This window comes from Choloepus didactylus, chromosome 1 (genome assembly GCF_015220235.1).
Source record: "Choloepus didactylus isolate mChoDid1 chromosome 1, mChoDid1.pri, whole genome shotgun sequence".
Classification (NCBI taxonomy): Eukaryota; Metazoa; Chordata; class Mammalia; order Pilosa; family Megalonychidae; genus Choloepus; species Choloepus didactylus.
Window position 1 is genome coordinate 189,328,933 of NC_051307.1, and position 21,218 is coordinate 189,350,150.

Here is a 21,218-nt window from a genome sequence, read left to right on the forward strand (position 1 = left end):
CACCTGGGTTGTTTCCACTTTTCTACTATTGTGAAAAATGCTGCTATAACCATTGGTGTATGAGTATCTGTTTGAGACCCTGTTTTCGCTTTTTTTTTTTTTGGTGTATACCTAGAAGTGGAATTGGTGGGTCATAGGGTAATTCTATGTATAACTTTTTGAGGAACAACTATATTGCTTTCCACAGTGGTTGCACCATTTTACATTCTCACCAACAATGTACCAGCTTAAAGGTTAAGCAATTTTCTGTACAACCAGTTGGTTAAAGGCCTGAGAATACAAAATACAGAAGAGCTCAGAATGGGGTTGGCTGCACTTCCTGAACCCTGAGCTCAGTCCATCCTGGATTGTGATGCTGAAGAACTTCATCCAAGACTTTCAGAGGTCTTACATATGCCTTGAGGCAGATGAGTCTATACAACAGAAAAAACAACCTGAAGCAAATTCAGGTTTTCATTTCAGCTTCAATAAAGCTGATTCTTACCCTGTGTAACATGTTGAGAATACCAAGTAAGTGTGTCATATATGACACTAATATATCCTGATAACATAGGAGGGGTAGTGTGGACTATTTACAGTCCAACCTTGAAACACACAGATTACACTCTCATACAGATACCTACACCCATATAGAGAATTATATAGTCTCTGAAGCATATACACAAAGAGATGTAAATCAGTAAGCATGCTCATTCAAATCTATGCAGCTACAAAACAAAGCACAGGATACTCTACTTCGGCTACTCTTCCCCAACTTGATTGAGCACCGCTATTCATATCTGAGCCTACTTAGGCTCTATCCAATACACTGCTTCAGCAGGAGCCATCTCTCTCAGCCTCCAAGCCAGCTCTGACAGTCAAATATATAATCAGTAGCCTTCACACTCACACTCCCAACCACACCCACCTGGATGGGCTACTCCTGGTGCTTCCCATACTCTTAGAATAGTGGTTCTCAATCAGGGATGTTTTTGCCACTCCCATCCCCAGGACATCTGACAATGTCTGGAAGTACATTTGATTGCTAAGACTGGGGTAGTAGGGGCTATTGCTACTGGCATCTAGTGGGTAGAGACCAAGGATACCGCTAAACTCCTACAATGAGTGGAACATCCCCCATAACAAAGAGTTATCCAACCAGAAATGTCAATAGTGCTGAGGTTGGGGAAACCTTGTCTTAGAGAGAGCAATGGACAATTATCCTGAACTTAGCGACCTGCTAATAAACCACCTCAGGATGCTGCTTCTGGGATAACTGGTCTCGTTTTGTACCACAATACCACAAGCTTGGATACAACTTTGTGGTAGGTTGAATTATGTACCCCAGGAAAAAAAAAACAACATGTTATTAATCTTCATCTATTCCTGTGGGTGTGAACCCATTGTAAATAGGACCTTTTGAAGATGTTATTTTTAGTTAAGGAGTGGCCCAACTGAATGAGCTTGGGCCTTAATCCTATTACTGGAAGCTTTATGAAGACAAAGCCACATGGAGGAGCAGAAGCTGGTAGTCAACAGAATCCAGAAGTTAAAGAGGAAAGGACAAGGCCATATTACAGAAAAGCCAAGGACCTAAGGATAGCTGGCAGCTAGTCTTTGAGAACAAAGCATCGCCTTGCTGATGCCCGACTTTGGACTTCTAGCCTCTCAACATGAGCCAACAAATTCCTGTTGTTTAAGCCAACCCATTGCCTGATATTTGCCTTAGCAGCCAGGCTACTAATACAAATTTCTTGGACCAGGGTGGACAAGCACCTATCCCATGAACAGCCTGTGTGCAAACTAGTCAGTGTCCCCTGAGGCAAACTGGTAAGAAAGCTCTAATTCACCTGAAACCTCAGCAATATGATGGACCAGACCATCTCTTGGTGATTTGAACTAAAGTTTAGGTTGGAGATCAATGGCAACTGGTAATGGGAGAAGATGAAAAACAATGAGAGAGGGCAGCCACAGGAGCCAGAAGGGCCATGTCAGCCCGAACCATCAGGTATAGAAAGAGACATATAGTAAAGGCTGTTGGTTGGGAAAACAGAAAGAGTAGTAGAAGCAGGTAGAGACTAGAGCATCTTGTTGCTAGAGGATCAACAAACTCTTGTTAGCAATAATCAGTGAGAACTAAACTATCCTGAGGAAACATCCACCTTATTCCCAAACTGCAAGAGGTCCAGCTAAAAGGTGGCATCTGTGAACCTGTGAGTCTTATCTCATTTGTCACTGCCTGTAACCCTATTACTAGGATTGCAAGTAACCCTGTTACTTAAGGAAAACCAAATACATCTCTGTTCCTAAAAACATGCGAGCCCTGGAGTTCTATCCTCCAACCACTCCCCTCCCAAGGGCTGTCTGCAATCAGAGCCCACACCTTTCCTCTAGACAATGATCTAGGTGCCTGGAAGCCTTTAATTGCCTGCCCAAATGGCCCTGCATCAGCTTTCTGGGTCTGGCCAGGCCTGGTTAGTCAGTCTTTCCTGCTGAGGGTGGACCAAGCTTCCAATGTGTGTACCCCGAAGCCTAAAGAGTGGCCAAGGAGGAGCTGTAGCCGAAGATATGAGTTGTTAACAGAACTTGAACTTGTGGGCTGGGGTGTCCACATGCATGTACACTCATGTATACTCGTGGGACAAGACTTGGAGGTGGGAAGGGAAAGGAGACAGGCTGTGAACTGCAGATCTCCATTTGTACTATTGCTCTGGCCCCACAAAAGCTAGGGATGGGCCTATCACTCTCACCCTCACAGACCAGGATTAATGTCCAAGTGATGAGTCCTGGGCATATTGGTTCATCACTGTCTTTGTCTCCTGTGTAGGCCCTGGATGTAGGAAGGTACTGCTGCCTCATTTCTCCTCCTTTGCCCTGACCTATTACTCTGAGGAAGGCAGCACCTCTGCTTTTCCCTCACTGCAACCAACCTCAGCAGATGGATCAGCTCTAGCTACCATCCTTCCTCCCTTCCTCACTGTCTCCAGGCTTCCTATGCATCCCAGCAAACCCCTGTAGCTGGGATCCCTAAATGTTATCAAAGCAGAGATCACAAATTAAGCTGCCTAGAGGGGCTAGGCAAGTATTGCAACTGATTAAGTCTGTCCAAGTGTAAGTACCAGGGAGAGGCAAGGTTGGCAGCAAACTGGGGCAGCCAGGCCCCATCTAAAGTAGCTCCAGCTGATTGTTGCCATAGAGAGGTGGGCTTGTTGTGAAAGATCTTTTGATTTTTTGATAGAGACTGGAAATCTTGATTTTGTTATGTGAAAAATTCCTGCTCAATTAATTCGGGATTTTAATACAGTGCCCACCAAATAAAATCCAGCCGCAGACAAACCAGATAGGTAAGAAAGTTTATTAGCACTAATAAAAAGTAAACACCTTTACCAAGTCTAGTTGGCAGCTGAGGTAAGTCCCAGAGCTACCCCATACATGATTTGCTCTGACCTCACTGAACTCCAGACCTTCAAGGAGCTAACAGTGTTTTCACATGCTATTTTTGCAGCCTGATATGGCCTTCTCACCCCCTCCCATTTGGCAAATTCCAGAAGCCCTTACATGATTCACCTCTACCATCACTTCCTATGTGTAAGCCTGGACTGACATACTCTCCCAGCCCGGCCTTCCCATTTTCACTACTTCCTGCTCACTGCTCCTTATTCATTCCTCTGTTACAGTCCTTATCACATTATTTTTAAACAGTTTACTTGCCTTGACTACTAGATAGTGAGCACTTTGAAAGATAGGATTTCATCGTGTTCATTCTGTTTTCCCAGCCCCCTGGCACTTAGCTGGCATGATGTTTGTGGAATGAACAAATAAATAATAAATATCAGTAATGAAACCAATGTCATGAAGCTACTGGATATAGTTCCAAATTTATATTAGTGACAATAAGTTTATCATCATAAGGGCATAAGAATGGGGCAAAATAGTATTCAGCAGGCTAGCCAAGGAATTTGTATTTGAGTTTGGGTAACTGATTTTCATAGAGGAGGGGGATAACAAAGGAAGAACAATCTGGAAATGAAACTAAAGGCTCTAAGGAGAGAAAGCCTGTGGTAAGCCCTCACAGTGAGGGTGGTAGGGTGGTGAGTAAGACAACAAATAAAATCAAGTGATTGGAATGGAGGGTTCTTAAAGGGGAACTATGGGGAGCGGGTCATCTGGGGACAAGAGGTGGTGGGCTGATAAGGATAGGAAAGTACTTACAGCAACCTGCTGACAGCCATCTTGAACTTCTTAAAATTTTTTTCCTATGATGATATTATCATTGTTGCTGTTTTTCCCCAGCTTCATTCCTGGAGGGACTTGCCACCCCAGGAGCAACTCCCTTCATTTTGGTGTGCTGCCACCGTGTGGTAGGAATGTGTGGTCACACATCAAGCCATCAGGCTCATGGTTTACCTCAAATGCAAGCGGAAACTGTGCTCAAGCCTAACAGGTTTAGAGGTCTAATTTTGACGTTTAAATATCATACATTGATTTTTCTTTAGATAAGCTAAGGCCAAGCAAAAGAAAGGCCATACACCACCCATTCTACCATTATCAGGCTCCTCCACCAGGCTTATTCCTTGTCCCCGTGTTTTCCTCCTTACTAGTCTGTAAACTTTTTAAAGGCAGAGCTGTATACATCTTTGCTTTCCCCACCAGGTCTTACACACTGCAGGTACTTAAAAAATTTCTGCTTAATAATTTATGTAAAAATTATATCTTATGGCAAGTTTGTTTAAAACTCTAAAAACATTTTGTCACTTTTTCAGAAAATTGAGTGTTTAAAAAGTCATCCATAACCCCATTTCCATAAAATACTCACTACTGATAATTAACAAACAATTTCAAAATAAATAAATTTGTTCATACTTTCCCTGGACCATTAGCTATATAAAATCAATGGACACTTTATAATAATGTGGGAAAAAGTTTATTTCAGGTTAAATGGAAAAAAAAAATGATTCTGTTAGGATGATTTTGGTTTTAAGTAACAGAGACCCTAACTCAAATGAGCTTAAATATGAAGGAGGTGGACTGGTTCATGTAAGGAAAAGCTCAGAGATTGTGTGAGATTCAGAACAGTGTGTTTAGTGTCTCATTCTACTTTCATGGTGGCAAGATGTCAGCTAGAAAGGATGTATTGTACACACCATTCTAGCTGATACATCCTAGCTGATATCCTCCCAATTATGGCATTTGGCCTCCTACTTGCCAATTAACTCAAAAGCAAAATATCCCAGTGAACTAGCCTAGCACATGTGCAGAGCCAACTCAGCCAGCCTTCCTGTCCCTTCAGTATTAGATAAGACTACTCAGCTAAGGAACTCCACACATTGAGGAAAATCTATACATAAAAGGCTGAGATAAATAAACAGGAAAAAAAATGACCTCAGAGGGAATAAAGATGATTCAGGAAACAGAAGATAAACAAACATACAAACAAGGAAACAGAATTTAGGCCCTACTCTGACCAAGATGGCAGTTGAGACACTCCAGGGCTCTATTCCCACACAGAAGCTTTTGAACAACCATCAAAAACTATCAGAAACATCTTTCTCAAAGCTCCAGCAAACCATGGAAGGGTTACAGTAACAGGGCAAGTACTAAATCAAGAAAAAGACATCTTAAAAAATGGCAGGAAAACCTCATAGCACCAATGCTGGCCTCTCCCCCATCCCCTCACTGGCTACACATGGAACTGGACCATGCTCCCAGGGTGAGTCCCTGGTCCTAGTTCTGGAGGAAGCAGAGTAATCTTTGTGCACCTACTAGGGTGCATGTATATCAGTGCCACTCTGTCTGGGGGACAGCCTGAAGACTGAACCAGGACCTGCAGTGCAGGCTTAACATAGCAGAGCTCACCCTGTGCCTGGAGGTGGCTCACAGAGGTCTCCTACAGAAAACTGTAGAACAGTCAAATTTCAGCTGCCTGGGGCAAAAGGGAGCTGGCTGTAGGACACAGAGTGGCATCTGGACCATGAGGAAACATTGTTCCTCTGGGTGTAAGGACTTTCATGTCTATGCAAATGGGGGAATTCCTAAGACCACGCACATATGCCCAGGACAAGACATATGTATGTGAAAGACTAGAGAGGACCCTATGCTTTTGCCTGGGGCTATCATTTAATCTCATTATTAGGACAGCTAAGCTCTGAAAGATAGCACCTGTAGAGGCCAATCTGCAAATACTGGAAAAGATGTTTTCTATTTTTCCTTTCTTTTTTTTTTTCTCTGACCTCTTAGCATTCAAGGATATCTCTTTCATAACACTAGCTGGATACAAGCTTAAGGAACAGATACCTCTGAGTGTAAGTCCCAGAAATAACTAATTAGAATATCAAAATATCCAGGATGGATTCAGAACCAGACCCCAGAGCCTGGGGGAACACGGCCATGCCTCCTCACACCAGTCAAGAATTATAGGCTAACAGGCATCACCTGCTGGGCAGAAAAGCAAAGTGACCCGAGGCATCAAAGGGTGGAGCAATTTTCTAAGACACACCCGCAGGGAAACCAGATACTGAATATTTCTTCCCTCTGGGACCTGAGCCTGTTCTGGTCTGAGAAAACCTGATTTGGATAACCAAGGAAACCATGCCTAGACAACAGAAAATTACAACCTACACTAAGAAAAACAAAGTTATGGCCCAGTCAAAGGAACAAACGTACACTTCAACTGAGATACAGGAATTTAAACAACTAATGCTAAATCAATTCAAAAAGTTTAGAGAAGATATTGCAAAAGAGATAGAGGCTGTAAAGGAACAACTGGACATGTACATGGCAGAAATCAAAAGTTCAAAAAACCTACTAGTAGAATCTATAGAAATGAAAGGCACAACACAAGAGATGAAAGACACAATGGAAACATACAACAGCAGATCTCAAGAGGCAGAATAAAACACTCAGGAACTGGAGAACAAAACACCTGAAAGCCTACACACAAAGGAGCAGATGGAGAAAAGAATGAAAAAATATGAGCAACGTCTCCGGGAACTCAAGGATGAAACAAAGTACAATAATGTACGTATCATTGGTGTCCCAGAAGGAGAAGAGAAGGGAAAGGGGGCAGAAGCAATAACAGAGGAAATAATTAATGAAAATTTCCCATCTCTTATGAAAGACATAAAATTACAGATCCAAGAAGTGCAGCGTACTCCAAACAGAAGAGATATGAAGAGGCCTATGCCAAGACACTTAATAATCAGATTATCAGATGTCAAAGACAAAGAGAGAATCCTAAAAGCAGCAAGAGAAAAGCAATCCATTACATACAAAGGAAGCTTCATAAGACTATGTGCGGATCTCTCAGCAGAAACCATGGAGGCAAGAAGGAAGTGGTGTGATATATTTAAGATACTGAAAGAGAAAAACCGCCAACCAAGAATCCTATATCCAGCAAAGCTGTCCTCCAAGTATGAGGGAGAGCTCAAAATATTTTCTTACAAACAGACAATGAGAGACTTTGTGAACAAGACACCTGCCCTACAGGAAATACTAAAGGGAGCACTACAGGGTGATAGAAGACAGGAGTGTGTGGTTTGGAACACAATTTTGGGAGATGGCAGCACAACAATGTAAGTACACTGAACAAAGGTAACTATGAATACGGTTGAGAGAGAAAGATGGGGAGCATGTGAGACACCACAAGAAAGGAGGAAAGATAACGACTGGGACTGTGTAACTTGGTGAAATCTAGAGTATTCAACAATTGTGATAAAATGTACAAATATGTTCTTTTACGAGGGAGAACAAGCAAATGTCAACCTTGCAAGGTGTTAAAAACTGGGAGGCATTGGGGGAGGGATGCACTCAGCATAAACTAGAGACTGTAACTAATAGAATCATTGTATTATGCTTCCTTTAATGTAACAAAGGTGATATACCAAGGTGAATGCAGATAAGAGGGGGGAATAGGGGAGGCATGTTAGACACTTGACATTGGTGGTATTGTCTGATTCTTTATTCTACTTTGATTTAAGGTTATTTTTCCTTTTGCTGCTTCCTAGCTGTCATTTTTTTTGTTTCCTCTTTCTTTTGCCTCTCTACCTTCTTTGACTCTCCCTCCTGCCTTGTGGAAGAAATGTAGATGCTCTTGCTTAGTATGAGCAGAATGTTCAATCAGGATGAATTTAAATGTTTGGAAATGAACAGGGGTGTTGGTAGCAAGATGTGAGAATAACTAACAGCACCGAATGGTGTGTGAATGAGGTGGAAAGGGGAAGCTCAGAGTCATATATGTCACCAGAAGGAAAGTTGGAGGTCAAAAGATGGAAATGTATAAAACTGAATCCTATGGTGGGCATTGTCCATGATCAACTGTACAAATACTAGAAATCACTTCAAGAACCAGAACAAATGTATGACAATACAATTAGAAGTTAATAATAGAGGGGCATATAGGGAAGAACTATATATCTATTACAAACTATATACTACAGTTAGTAGTATTTCAACATTTTTTCATAAACATTAACAAACATGCTATATCAATACTAGGAGTCAACAATTGAGGAGGGTTGGGTAGGGATAGGGGAGGTTTAGAGTTTCCTTTTCTTTTTTTCTTTTTTCATCTTTCACTTTATTTCTTGTCTGGAGTAATGAAAAGTTTCTAAAAATTGAACAAAAATTAAGTGTGATGGATGCACAGCTGTATAAGGGTACCCAGGGGCAAGTGATTGTACACTTTGGATCTTTGGATAATTATATGGTATCTGAACAATCTCAATAAAAATGGAAAAAAAAAAAAAAAAAGGAACAACATACCTCCTGATAAACATCTAATTATGCAGATATGCTTTGCTTCTTAATAAACAAATAGCTCCAGAGAAGACTCCGAAAAAAAAAAAAATATCCAGGATGCTCTCCTAAGATCAGAAGCAAGACAAGGATACCCGCTATCACCATCACTATTCAACATTGTACTGGATGTTCTATCCAGAGCAATTAGGCAAGAAAAAGAAACGAAGGCATGCAAATTGGAAAAAAAGAAGTAAAACATTCACTATTTGCAGATGACGTAACCTCTATATAGAAACTCTGGAAAAACCTATAAGAAAGCTACTAGGGCTAATAAACAAATTCAGCAAATTATTGGGTTACAAGATTAATGCATAAATACCAGTGATGTTTCTATATATCATATCAGCAATGAACAAGAAGGAAATCAAGAAAACAATTCTATTTACTTACAACTAAATTTAACAAAGTATGTAAAGGCCTTGTACATTGAAAACTACAAATCACTGCTGAAGGCGACTAAGGAAGCCCTAAATAAATGGAAAGAGATCCTTTGCTCATGAATTGGAGGACTTAATATCATTAAGATGTCAATAATACCCAAAGTGATTTACAAATTCAATGCTATCCCAATCAAAACTCTAAAAGCTTTCTTTGCAAAAATGGAAAAACTAATCATCAAATTCATATGGAAGGACAAGGGGCCTGAATAGCTAAACCATAATGAAACAAAAGAACAAAGATGGAGGACTCATATTTCCCGATTTCAAAACTTACTACAAAGCTACAGTGATCAAAACAGGGAGATACTGGCACAAGGACACACATATGAACCAATGGAGTAGAATTGACAGTACAAATAAACCCACACATCTATGGCCAGTTGACTGTTGACAAAGGAATCAAGTACACTCAATGGGGAAAGAACAGTCTCTTCAGCAAATGGTGCTGGGAAAACTGGATATCCATCTGTAAAAAATTGAAAGTGGATCCTTATGCCCCATATACAAAATTTAACTCAAAATAGATCAATAGCATACACACACACACACACACACACATATGATCTAAAACTATAAAAAATCTTTGAAAAAAACATGAGAAATATCTTCAGGATCGTGAATTAGGCGATGGATTCTTAGACTTTACATGAAAAACATGAGCAACAAAAGAAAAAAAAATGGTAAGGGAACTTCATCAAAATTAAAAATTTCTGTGCATCTAAGGACTTTGTCAATGAAATAAAAATACCATCAACAGAATGGAAGAAAATATTTGGAAACCATATATCTGACAAGGGCTTAATATCCAGAATATATAAATAATTCCTTACAACTCAACAACAAAAGGACAAACAACCCAATTGAAAATGGTCAAAGGCTTGAATAGACATTTCTCCAAAGAAGATATACAAATGGCCAATAAGCTCATGAAAAGATGCTCAACATCATTAGTCATTAGGGAAAAGCAAATCAAAACCACAATGAGATAATACTTAGCACCCACTAGAATGGCTATTATTTTTAAAAATAAATAGAAGAGGATGCAGAAAAGCAGCAACCCTCATACATTGTTTCTGGGAATGTAAAATCTTGCAGCTGCTGTTAAAAACAGTTTGCAGTTCCTCAAAAAGTTAAACATAGAACTACCATATGACCTGGAAATCCCACTTCTAGGTACATACCCAAAAGGATTGAAAGCAGAGACTCAGACAGCTATTTGTACACTAATGTTCATAGCATTATTCACAATAGCCAAAAGGTGGAAGTAACCAAAGTGTCCATCAACGGATAAATGGTTAAACAAAATGTAGTATACAGCTATATATAATGGAATTTTACTCAGCTTTAAAAAGGAATGAAGTTCTGATACATGCCAATACATGGATGAGTCTTAAAGACATCATGTTGAGTGAAATAAATCAGACACAAAGGGACAGAAATCTTATGTTTCCACTTATATAAAATAGCTAAAATATGCAAACTTAGAGAGAAAGAAGGTAGACTACAGGTAACCAGAGACAGGAAATGGTGTGTTTATGTATAATGGGTGTAGGGGTTCTGTTTGGGGGAAGTTCTGTAATGGTTGATGGTGAGGGTAGCACAACTCTGTGAATGTGATTAATCCCATTGAGTGGTATGTTTGGGAGTAGTTTGAATGGGAAAACATATGTTTTCACAATTTAAAAAAAAGAAAAGAGTGACTAAAGAGACAATAATAGTTAAATACAATACACGATCCTGGACTGGATCTAATAATGGAGGATAAAAGACTCAAAAGGACATTACTGGGACATATGAAAAATTGTAAGTTAGACTGTAAATGTTACACAGTGTTAAATTTCTTGAACATGATAACTATACTAAAGGTTGTAGCATAAGTAAATATCCTTGTTCTTAGGAAATATATATAGAAGTGTTATGTGTTCAAGGAGAATGATGTGTACCATCTGTCTCAAATGTTCAGAAAATAGATAGACACATGGTTGATAGATAAGAGAGATGGGGGAGGATGGTAAATGTGGGAAAATGCTATAATTGGCAGCAATGGGCATGGGGGTTGCTGAGGTTCTCTGTGTGGAGTTTGTATTACTTTTGCAAATTTACTGTAAGCTTGGAATTATTTCAAAATGAAAAGTTTAAGAAAATAATAATCAGAGTTGTCAAAGATAATGAAGAGATACTACTTCCATAAAAGAGGATGCAAGGAAAATCATGAAAAGAAATCAATCACCTTTCTAAATACTAACAATGAACATGCAGAAACCAAAATCTAAGATACAATACCACTTACAATTACTCAAAGGAAAATGAAATACTTATATATTTGATAGAACATGTACATGATATGCATGCTTCAAATTGTAAAGTGCTGATGAAAAAAAATCAAAGAAAACCTAAATAAATGAAGAAACATGCCATGTTGATAGATTGGAAAACAACATATTGAAGATTCAATTATCTCCAGATTGATCTACAGTTTTAACCCAATTCCTATCAAAATCCCAACAGGGCTTTTGTAGACATAGAGAAACTTGTTGTAAAATTTATATTAGAATACAGACTAGTACAGGCCCTAGAATAGCTAAAACAATCTTAACAAAGAAGAATAAAGTGAGGAATCACTCTACTCAACATTAAGGCTTATTATGTAACTACAATAATCAAGAAAGTGTGTTATTGGCAGAGGGAAAGACATATATAAATGGAACAGAATAGAGAATCCATATATAGATCAACACAAATATACTTAACTGATTTTTTACAAAGATGCAAAAGCAACTCAGTGGAGGAAAGATGATAGCCTTTTGAACAAAAGGTGCTGTAGTAACTGGACATCCATAGGCAAAAACAAGAACAAAAACTAACATCGACCTAAACTTCACACCTTATATAAAAATTAACTGAATATGGATCATGAACTTAAATGTAAGAAGTAAAACTATACAACAACTAGAAAAAAAGGTAGGAGAATATCTTCAGGATCTAGGGCTAGGCAAAGAGTTCAATTTGACACCAAAAGCAAAATCTTTAAAAGGAATAATTGATAAAGTACACCTTTTGCTTTGTGAAAGCCCATGTGAAGAGGATGAAAAGACAAGCTACAGTCTGGGAGAAAAATATTTGCAAAACACATAGCAGACAAAGGACTAGTATCTAGCTAATAGAGAGAATATTCAAAACTCAACAGGAGGAAACAATCCAGTTAGAAAATGGGCAAAGGACATGAACAGACATTTCATCCAAGAGGATATGCAGATGGTAAGTAACCACATGAAAAGATGTTCAACATCATGAATCATCAGGGAAATGCAAATGAAAAGCATGATGAGATACCACTACACATCTATTAGAATAACTACAATGAAAAATTGAGGCACCAAAGCTGGCAAGTTTGCAGAGAAACTGGATCAATCATCCATTGCTGGTGGAAATGTACAATGGTATACCCACTCTGGAAAACAGTTTGACAATTACTTATAAAACTAAATATGCAATTACCACATAAACCATCTATTGCACTTGTGCCAGTTTGAATGTATTATGTCCCCCAAGTGCCATTATCTTTGATGTAATCTTGTGTGGGCAGACCTATCAGTGTTGATTAGATTGCAATTCTTTGAGTGACTACATGGAAATGTGCCCCACCCAACTGTAGGTGATAACTCTGATGAGATAATTTCCATGGAGTACTGGCCCGCCCATTGTGGGTGGGCCTTGATCAGTGGAGCCATATAAATGAGCTGATGGGCAGAGGGAATTCAGTGCAACTGAAGTGGCATTTTGAAGAGGAGCTACAGCCAAGAGGGACATTTTGAAGAAAGCCCAGGAGCTGCAGATGAGAGACAGTTTGAAGATGGCCATTGAAAGCAGACTCTTGCTCCGGAGAAGCTGAGAGAGGACAAATACCCCAAGTGCAACTAACAGTGACATTTTTGAGGAACTGCAGCCTAGAGAGGAACATCCTGGGAGAAAGCCATTTTGAAACCAGAACTTTGGAGCAGATGCCAGCCACATGCCTTCCCAGCTAACAGAGGTTTTCTGGACACCATTGGCCATCCTCCACTGAAGGTACCCGATTGCTGATGTGTTACCTTGGACACTTTATGGCCTTAAGACTGTAACTGTGTAACCACATAAAACCCCTTTTATAAAAGCCAATCCATTTCTGGTGTTTTGTATTCTGGCAGCATTAGCAAACTAGAACAGCAGTCTTGTGTATTTATCCCAGAGAAATAAAAATGTATGTCCACAGAAAAACCTGTACACAAATGTTCATAATAGCTTTATTTGCCAAAAAATGGAAGCAGCCATATATTCTTACCTGGTGAATGGTTAAACTGTGGTACATCCATACAATGGAAGATTACTCAACAATAAAAGGGAATAAACTACTGACACACACAACCACCTGGATGAATCTCAAGGAAATTATGCTGAGTGAAAAAAAGCCAATTCCAAAAGGTTACATACTGTATTGTTCTATTTACAAAAAATTTTTGAAATGACAACATTTTAGAAATTGAGAACAGGTTAATCATCACCAGGGTTCAGAACAGGAAAGAGAGAGAGAGAAGTGGATATGGCTATAAAATGTGCCATTTTGGATCCTGGGGGTGGTGATGAAACTGTCAAATATCTTGACTGTGGTGATAGATACATGAACCTGCACATGTGATAAAATTATATAGATCTACACACACACAGACACACAGGATACAAGTAAAATGGGAAATCTGAAGAAGATTGGTGCATTGTATCACTATCAATATTCTTGTTATGATATAGTATAGCTTTGCAAAATGTTACTATGGGAAGAAACTGGATGAAAGGTTTATGAAATCTCTCTGTATTATTTCTTACAAGCACATGTGAGTCTACAATTATCTCAATTAAATTTTCTATTAAAAATAACAGAATAATCCTGGAGAGAAGGGTGGGGTGGTTTGGAAAAAGAGCACTGAACAAGGAAGGGGGAAGGGAGTAAGTAAAGCTAATCTATAAAAGCAAATTGTCCAACATGGTGAGGACCTCTCACCTCTGACCTTTCTTTTCTTGTGAGTGCCCACATGTTCTCTCACGTGTGTATCTAATAAATTTTCTATCTGCTCACTCTAAAATAATAATAATAGAATAAGAAAGATCTCTTGGCATTTAAAATACAGTTGAAACAAATAGAAAATTCAATAAAAAGGAAGGATGATAGTGTTGATAAAGCCTTTCAGACTGTAGTGATATAGATGTAAAAAGAATAGTAAAAAGATGAAAACTATATTAAAAAAGAGAAAACAAAAGATTGATCCAAAAAGTCCAACTTTCAAATAATAGGAGTTTCAAAAAAAGATCAAAGAAATTAAACAAGTTAATCTCTGAAAACTGTAAAGACAGAAGTCTACAAGATAAAAGACCCAGACTGTCAGATATAAATGAAAGAAAGAAAGAAAAAGACCCATACTTAGACACATCAATATTAAATCAAACAACACCATGGATTTAAGAATACCAATGGTATTTTAAAATACCACTCCCCTCTGAAAGGAACTAAGGTTCCAACTTTGGGGAAGAAAAACTACAAAAGGAGCTTATCCATAACATAGAAGAGCACAACATTTATATTGTATTCTTGTCAAAAAAAAAAAAAGTTTAACCCAAACATAATCATAAGGAAAATATCAAACAAATGAAAATGGAGGGAGGAGGTGGGGCAAGGTGGTGGTGGTGTAAGGTGGAATAGAATTTATTAATTCCTCTAGGGCAGCCAGTAAATAGCCAGAACTGTCTGGAACAAAGACTGGGGGGCTTCTGTGACCAGATACACATTGTATACCAGTTAGGAATGGGTGGAAGGGCCAAGATCACAGTACAGAACTGTAAGTAAAGTCTCCCAAGCTGTGGAGGCTGGTGCCCCTCCCCACTGGCATGGCAGGCTGTTTTGGAGTCACAGCCCCATGGGAATAAAGAAGCATTCTCTACTAAGAGCAAGGGAAGGTAGCTCAACCAAGCTCCAATTGTGGATTTAATAACAAATTTTGACTGCTGAATACAAGCTCTGAGCACAGATAAACCCTGAGCAAGTATAAAAAGAACCCGGAGGTCTCTTTCTGGCAGAGAGGAGGTGGGGCTGATACAAACAAGAACAAAAACAAAAAAAAACAGAAGCTTTTGGAGTTGGCTGAGCTCAGAATACTGGAAAAAGGCTGTGCCCCCCAAAATGGGCATATAGAGCTGGGAACAACTCCAGGTCTTAATTGGCAAATGTGGGGGCTGGGTACTGACTCTGAAAAGGATTTTTTTTTTTTTTCACTTTGAACACCCCGTTAAAGAAAGCAGCAGGCATTTTCAGTTGTCAGCACTGCCCCAGGCAAATTAAGGTATGTCTGAGAGACAAAGTAACTAGTCAGGTGAAGGAGATAATTACCTAAAGGGGTATCCTCCCCTAGAAAGGGGGAGCAGGTCACAGCACAAGTGGCAGCTCTCATTCAGAGAATTTAGACCCCAGAAGCTAGAAAACAGGGACTGTTTAAGCCTGCCTTCTGCCTCAGCTTCTCTCTCAACCATGCCCCTGGCAGGAATAGGGTCTGCTGAGAATTAAAGGCACTATACCACTTTACACTGGTGGGGAGACAAAGAAGGGCACAATGTATTAATAAAAGGGACAGTTCAACAAGAAGACATAACAATCATAAATATTTATGCACTAAGCTGGAGTGCCCCAAAATACATGAGGCAAACACTGACAGAAGTAGACACCGCTAGGGTAATAGTTGGAGACTACAATACACCACTCAGATCAATAGATAGACCACCTAGACAGAGGTTTTGATGGTTTTAGGGAAACAGAGATTTTTAATAGTATGAGAAATGAACTAGCCTTAACAGACATTTAGAGAACATTGCACCCCACAACAACAGGATACATTTTTTCTTGAGTGCTCATGGATCATTCTCCAATTTAGACCACATGTTGGGTCACAAAGCAAGTCTCAATAAATTTAAAAAGATCAAAATTATACAAAACACTTTCTAGGACAATAATGGAATGAAATTGGAAATCAATAACAGGTGGAAGGCTGGAAAATTCACAAATGTATGGAAGCCAAACAACACACTCTAAAACAACCAGTGGGTCAAGGAAGAAATTACAAGAGAAATCAGTAAATAATGTGAGGAAAATGAATATCAAAACTTGTGGGATGCAACAGAGGCAGTGCTGAGAGGGAAATTTATTGCCCTAAATGCCTATATTAAAAAAGAAGAAAGCAAAAATTGATGACTTAACTGCTCACCTGGAGGTACTAAAGAAAGAACAGCAAACTAACCCCAAAGCAAAGAGAAGGAAAGAAATCACAAAGACTAGAGCAGAAATAAATGAAATTGAGAACATGAAAACAATAAGAATCAACAAAACCAGAAGTTGGTTCTTTGAGAAAATCAATAAACTCAATGGATCCTTAGTTAGGTTGACAAAGGAAAAAAAAAAAATGAGAGGGGATGCAAACAAATGAAATCAGAAATCAGTGGGGACATACCTACCGACCCTGCAGAAATAAAGGAGATAATGAAAGGACACCAAGAGCAACTATATGCTAACAAACTGGACAACTTAGATGAAATGGACAACTTCCTAGAAAAGTGTGAAAAACCAACACTGACTCAAGAAGAAATAGAAGACCTTAACAAATGAATCACAAGTAAAGAGATTTATCAGTCTTCAAAAACCTCCCAAAAAAGGAAAACTCCAGGACCTGATGGCTTCACATGTGAATTCTACCAGCCATTCAAGAAAGAATTTGTACCAATCCTGCTCAAACTCTTTTAAAAAATAGAATGGAAGGGAAACCTACCTAACTCATCCTATGAAGCCAACATCATCCTAATACCAAAGACAAGGATACTACAAGAGAAGAAAATCACAGACCAATCTCTTTAATGAATATAGATGCAAAAATCCCCACCAAATACTTGCAAATTGAATCCAGCAGCTCTATAAATAATTATACACTGTGACCAGGTGGGTTTTATTCCAGATATGCAAGGGTGGTTCAACACAAGAAATCAATTAATGTAATACATCACATCAATAAATCAAAGGGGAAAACCACATGATCATCTAAATTGATGCAGAAGACATTTAACAAAATCCAACATCCTTTCTTGATGAAAACACTTCAAAGGATAGGAATAGAAGGAATTTTCCTCAATATGATAAAGGGAATATATGAAAAACCCACAGCTAACATCATACTCAATGGGGAAAAACTGAAAGCTTTCCCTCTAAGATTAGGAATAAGACAAGGATGCCCACTGTCACCATTGTTATTCAACATTGTACTGGATGGTCTAGCTAGAGCAATTAGGCAAGAAAAAGAAATAAAAAGCATCCAAATTGGAGACGAAGAAGTAAAACTTTCACTGTTTGCAGATGACATGATCCTTTATGAAGAAAATCCCATAAAATCTACAGCAAAGCTACTACAGCTAATAAATGAGTACAGCAGAATGGCAGGATAGAAGGTCAATATACAAAAATCAGTAGTGTTTCTATACACTAGTAAGGAGCAATAGGAGGAGGAAATCAAGCAAAAAAAAATCCATTTATGGTAGCAACCAAAAGAATCAAATATTTAGGAATAAATTTAACCAAGGACATAAAAGTCCTATACACAGAAAGCTACAAAACCTGCACAAAAAAATCAAGGGAGACCGAAATAATGTAAGGACATACCATGTTCATGAATTGGAAGATCAAATAAAATTAAGATGTCAATTCTACCCAAATTTATTTACAAATTCAATGCAACACCAATTAAAATCCCAACAACTTACTTTGCAGAAATAGAAAATCCAATAATCAAATTTATTTGGAAGGGCAGTGTGCTCCAAATAGCTAAAAATATCTTAAGAAAGAAGAATGAAGTGGGAGGTCTCATTACTGACTTAAAAGCTACAAAGCTGCAGTGGTCAAAGCAGCATGGTACTGGCATAAAGATAGGTATACTGACCAATGGAATCAATTGAGTGTTCAGTAATAGATCTTTTCATCTACAGATAATTGATCTTGGATAATGTGGTCAAGTCAACTCAACTGGGACAGAGCACCCTCTTCAACAAATGGTTCTTGGAGAACTGGATATCCATATACAAAGGAATGAAAGAGGACCCCTATCTCATTCCTTATTAAAAAAATTAACTCAAAATGGATCAATGGATCAAAGACCTAAACGTTAGAGCTTAGACCATAAAACTTTTAGAAGAGAATGTAGGCAAATATCTTAAAGATCTGGTGATAAGAGGTGGTTTGCTAAACCTTAGACCCAAAGGGCAAGCAATCAAGGAAGAAATAGATAAAGGGGCTCTCCTCAAAATTGAATACATACTTTTACTCACCAAAGGACTTTATCAGGAAAGTAAAAAGGCAGCCTACTCAATGGGAGACAATATTTGGAAACCACATATCAGATGAAGGTTTAATATCCAGAATATAGAAAGAGATCCTACAACTCAAAAACAAGAAGACAAACGACCCGATTTTTTAAAAATGGATGAAAGACATGGACAGACACCTTTCTGAAGTGTCTGAGCTGAAATACAAATGGCTCAAAAACATATGAAAAAAGAGGCAGGACCTCCTGTCCTGGGCATCCCCTCTCCCATCGGAAGAGCCAAGCAGTCTGATTTATTCTGGGGCAGAACAGCGAGACACCCCTTCCTGCCCCCTCTCCACGTACTCTAAGAAGATGGCTGATCCTTAGAAGGAATGCATGGATTATGCAATAACTCTATCAAGACAAGCTGGAAAGTTTTATAGGTGAGGAATCTGTGGCAGCTGGGGAAAAAAGTGTCTTAACTGACAACCCACCTGGATCATTGACCCTATTGATGGAACAACTAACTTTTGTAGCTGTTTTGATTGGCTTTTTTGTAAATAAAAAGATGGAATTTGGAGTTGTATACAGTTGCTTGGAGGATAAAATGTATACTGGGCAGGAAAGGAAAAGAAGACTTTGTAATGGTCAAAAACTACAAGTTTCACAACAAGAAGGTATTACAAAGTCACTCATGGTGATAGAGTTTGGCTCTTCCAGCACACTGGAGACTGTAAGAATTGTTCTTTTTAATATGGAAAAGCTTCTTTCCATTCTCATTCATGGGATCCAGGGTGCTGGAATAGTAGCTGTTAATATGTGCCTTGTGGCAACTGGAGAAGCAGATGCATTCTATGAAATGGGAATTCACTGCTGGGATATGGCAAGAGCTGGCATTATTGTTACTGAAGCTGGAGGAGAGCTGTTAGATGTAACAGGTGGACCATTTGATTTGATGTCATGAAGAATAATTGCTGCAAGTAGTAGAACATGATCCGAGAGGACAGCCAAAGAAATTCAGATAATACCTTTTCAAAGAGACGATGAAGATTAATTACAACAACCTCACCTATACAATCACATTTGCTTTTCCCCAGATTTGATGACACATTGGTGGTGGTACACAAAAATTAGGACACCTGTTTCATATATGCAATGTGTTTGGTTAGAAACCTGGAACTTGTTCCATATTTTACTAAGACTAGATATGCAGGAATAGATGAAATGTTTGTTTCATTGTTTTAAAAAGTTTTATGGGTAAGATTTTACTTTGGGAAAAATTCTAAGGCAATACAATGTATGACACAGGTATCACATCAACTGACATAGTTAGTTAGCAAATTTGAGTTTCTAAGTATATATAATCCAATATTGGCTTGCTATTTAGATACATAAGCACTCTTAATTAGAAAGTTAACTTTTTGGAAGTAATTTTTTCTCTTTACACCCAAAAGCCATATTTAATTAAATTTGTAAGGGTATAATGAGTACTTCTTAAACCAAGGCTTCTCTCTTTACAGAGAACCTTATTTGTTTTATTCATCAGTGTGCACATAGCTGTCTAGCAGTACCTATCAAACAACAGGCACCCCAAAAATAAGTGCTGAAAGAATGAATATTTAAAAGGCACCAATTACTAGTTGTAACAGATTCATAAAAGTAGTGAGCTTATCATTCTGTATTTTTGCTTTAGGTATTTTTGAAGCAAAACCTATCTAGTTATCTTTTTTAACATTTTACATTACATCTCTTTTTACCTTTCAGATTTCCGTACAATTTCATATTACCATACCACCAGTTATTCCTTATTGTGGACTTTTCTGCAATTATATTTTCCAAAGCACTGCATTGCAGTATTTGTTTTGATTCACTTTAAAGTTTCCATGTAAGAGAGAAGAAACTATGTTAAAAGGCACTCTCATCAGGTATCTGATATAATTAGATGGTATGTCAGTTTGCTAAATTGAATATTTTTGTTTTTAGATTTTACACCAACTTAATTGTGCACAGGAAACCTAGAACCTGGCAAAAGTACTGCACTATTAATATTGAACTATTTGTTTTCTTCCCAAATCCCCTATTTAATTTCATTTCCATCAGATTTTATTCAGCCTTTAAATATTCCTTAAAAGTCTGTGGCTTATCAAATTCAGACAGAAAATTGCACTGATTCATAGATATTTTTAAGAATTAATTTATTGTTTGTCCTTGTCACTTGACATGTGAACAGACAATTAAGAAGTTTTATTATAGGCTTTTGTGAGCCTTGTATTTGGTAAAATGGAAAGTGCATCTAAAGTTTTCAAGGTAGGGGGTATTTTATTGTGTATATTTAATACATTAAAGACATGATACTAGGCTTGAGTATTATGATTACTGTATTTGTAAAGTTGATCATGTTTATTTAAAACATCTCATACTGAATTATTCTGACAGGTTGTTTTTGCAATTAAATTTATTTTAATTAAGACTATCAAGAATAAAATTATAACCAACAAATTATAAAAATTATAATTATAACAAATTATATAAAATTACAACCAACAAACATATAAAAAGATGCTCAACTTCACTAGCTATTAGGGAAATGAAAATCAAGGCCACAGTAAGATATCTAGAATGGCTATTATCAAGATTACAA

General features: G+C 38.1%; 1 protein-coding gene and 1 pseudogene across 2 annotated transcripts in view; one reads left to right on the forward strand and one right to left on the reverse strand.

The window, feature by feature from the left end:
- EPM2AIP1 (EPM2A interacting protein 1) overlaps positions 1 to 21,218 on the reverse strand; it is a 79,270-nt gene that overhangs the window by 27,473 nt on the left and 30,579 nt on the right. The window lies entirely within an intron of this gene.
- On the forward strand, positions 18,950 to 19,631 carry LOC119542404 (annotated as a pseudogene).